The sequence below is a fragment of the Pteropus alecto genome, unplaced genomic scaffold, assembly GCF_000325575.1.
Source record: "Pteropus alecto unplaced genomic scaffold, ASM32557v1 scaffold587, whole genome shotgun sequence".
NCBI classification, from domain to species: Eukaryota; Metazoa; Chordata; class Mammalia; order Chiroptera; family Pteropodidae; genus Pteropus; species Pteropus alecto.
In genome coordinates this window covers 186,769-189,921 of record NW_006439816.1, presented here as the reverse complement: position 1 = coordinate 189,921, position 3,153 = coordinate 186,769, and the positions used below count along the sequence as shown (strand labels likewise).

General features: G+C 44.6%; 2 long non-coding RNA genes across 3 annotated transcripts in view; one reads left to right on the top strand and one right to left on the bottom strand.

The window, feature by feature from the left end:
* LOC102883931 overlaps nucleotides 1-3,153 on the bottom strand; it is a 61,689-nt gene that overhangs the window by 14,087 nt on the left and 44,449 nt on the right. The window lies entirely within an intron of this gene.
* Nucleotides 1-3,153, top strand: part of LOC107196028 — a 57,924-nt gene that overhangs the window by 36,148 nt on the left and 18,623 nt on the right. The gene's annotated exons all lie outside the window — the stretch shown is intronic.

Sequence of the window (3,153 nt, the reverse complement as noted above, 5' to 3'; positions counted from 1 at the left end):
ATTTCTACCTCAGAGCACTGGTGAAAACAAAGAAGTCAGCTCGTAAACAGTGGCGCCTAACAGGGGAACTGTCGTAACATCTGAAGCAGACAGCTCAGGAGAGCGTTCAGAGAAAGAGTCAAGATGTCAGCACTGCTAAAATCTCCGCGAGCCCAAGGCTCAGCCTCTGAAGATCGGCACTGACAGCTTCACAGCACAAGGCAGCAGCGAAGACTAGAACATTCCAGCCACGAAACGAACCGCCAAAAGCAAGACGACAATAAAAACAAGTCTCGTAAAGGGAAAGTTTGTAATCCAGTGTTGAACACATTACATAAAATGTCTAGTTTTCAACAAAATATGAGACATCCAAAGAAATAAGACCGTGCGACCCATAAACAGGAAACAAAGTGGGTAACAAAAATGACCTGTCAGAGGAAGTGGAAGCCATATTTAACAGACTTCAAAGAAATTTAGTTCAAATAACTAATGGAAACTATGCTGAAAGAAATAAAGGCATAAAGACAATGTCTCATCAAATACACAATATCAGTAAAGATGCAGAAATTATGCAAAAATAACTAAATGGAAATTTAGTACTTCGAAAGTAAATAGCGGAAATGAAAAACGCATTAGCAGGGCTGAACAGTACATTAAGTGGCAGAAGGATCCACGAACTAAAACACAGGTCAACAGAGTTTATGTTGTAAAAAAAAACAAAGAGAAAACAGAAAAAGAAAATGAAGAGTCTCAGGAAAATGTGAGAAAACACGTTAACAGAAATATCAGTGCACGGAAAAGAGTCGAGCAGAAAAAGCGTGTGACGACATATGGAGGAAATGTCACCAATTAGATGAAAAACACTGTGCCCACCCACGGTCGCCGTGTGTGTTGCCTAGCACTGTGTGTGAGGGAACCTGCGAGCAAGCTGCAGAGGACACGTCTCTCTCGCTCGCCCTCTCCCTGTTCCAGTCCTGTCTCTGTGGCTGTACGCACTGGCTGGGACCAAGCAACAGGTTGACAGCAAAAAACAATGGCTGTTTACCTTACTGTGACCAGCAGAATTTCTAAAATGTTCTCACGAAGATGTTCCAAACTCTCAGTATCTGTAAATACGATTATCATTCATGATTACGCTGTCATATGGCACAGCTGACCTTAAGCTACTAATAGCATCCTGGGTTATCCAGGTGGGCACATTGTAATGCTATGAGCCTTTAAGAGCGTAGGGTGCTGTACAAGTGACTACAGAAAAAGTCAGAAGGATGCAGCAGAACGGGCAGGGGGAGCGTTTCTGCCGATCAAGCAGCGAAACAGGGACCTCAGTCCTACTGCTGTAGGGACCGAATTCGGCCGACAACCCGAATGACTCTGCAAGAAGATTCTTTCCGAGGAGTTCCAAATAAGAGCCCGGTCCAGTCGACACTGTAACTGCAGTGTGGGGATACCCTGAGCAGAGCCAATTCGGTCTGCGTGGACTTCTGACCTACCTATGAAAGAATGAGTAGGTACTGTTTGAGGCTGACAACTTTACGGTAATTCATTACACAGCAACAGAAAACTTATACACCAACCCTCTTGGGACAACGGCTCCACAGATTCCTCTCTGACTTTTAAGTTTCTACAGAGCCCCACTGCCACTGACTTTGTCCTGGGACATGACAGAGAAAGAAGAGTAAACTGGGCCCCCAACTCCTGCCCCAACCACCAAGAATTAGAAGATCCCTTTTTCTCCACAGGCCGGAAGTAGAGGGCTTCGGCTGCTCTTCCCATGGTTTAGGCTGCAGACACCTGAGAACTGGTCAGTTCAACGAGCTCACTGCTACTCCCGATGCGATTCTTCTTCTCCAGTCCACCTTCTATTTGCTTTTTTGAGGCCTCAAAGAACTTTTCACTGCATTGTCTCCAAGTTTCATAACTGCATTCAATGGAATAGACATTGTGGAATGGACATACTTCGTTTTATCCACAACCTGAACCAACCTCCATATTCCAATTACACTCCATCTATATATTGGCATATATGTGTCACACAGCATTCTCTGCCTTTCTATCCCCATTTCGTCCCCATATTTAAACTTAAGGATGACCACAATCATCATGTTAATGTCTCTAGTCATTTTATTTCTCTGAAGTTTATTCTACAGTCAATTCATCAGGAGTGGTTCATGGGAAAAATCTTTTCTTGGAAACTCATAGCGGTTTTTACATGCCCTTTGTGCTCGAAATTCAGTTTTGCTGGAAACAAAATCCTAGGCTTGACTTATGGATTTAGCACATAAGGAGTTTACATGGGTCACCACTCCTACCCTGATAACGATGAAAAAGCTGAACTAAAAATCAACAACTCTTCTTACATCCAGCGGAGGACTGAGGTCAGGTCAATCACTGCCCCCCGAAGTACAGAGACAGGTGGGTACAGAGAACCACAGTCATGAGTAGAAGACCAAGAGCAGAAAACTCCACAGGAATCGGTATTGGAGAAAGAAAACAAACTAATCGAACGGTTCGAGGCTCAGTGCGGACTCACTCGAGAGTTAAAAAACACTAGGGGACCCAGCCCTAGCGAGACTCCCACACTTCTGTGAGTTTGACCTCCAGAAGCCCAACCGGATGATTGCAGTGAAGGTCAGAGAAAAGCCCACTCCTGTTTCCAGAAGGTGGAGGGGGAAAATAGTGATTCTGAAATCATCCCAGAACATTCTGTACATACCGAGGCCTGTCCTAAGAGAAACTACTTCACCAGAGCATGAGTGACGAAGGTTTTACCAAAGCCTAAGTGACCTGAGGGGAAGTAACAAACTCCAGTCCGCACTAGCATTTCTGTCCCACCGAAATCCCTAGAATTAGTCACAGGACTAAAAAGCACTTCCCTATCCGCCAACCACCACGACATGGAAGGCAAAACCAAGTATGCCAGAGAAACTGTTCGCCTCTGACTGCTGCAGCAAACAGTAAACACAGCCGAACTCCCAGCGACGTTTGCACTAGAGGCCTCCTTATCACAGCTACTTATACAGAGTACGTCATTTCTGGCTTTCAATAAAAAGTTACACGGTGAAAGATTAAAAAAAAACACTATGAAGAGAGAGAAAACATCAGAACCACGGCAGAATTGTCGGAGTGATCGCACTGGGAATTTAAAACAACTGGGATTAACGTGGTGAGGGCTCT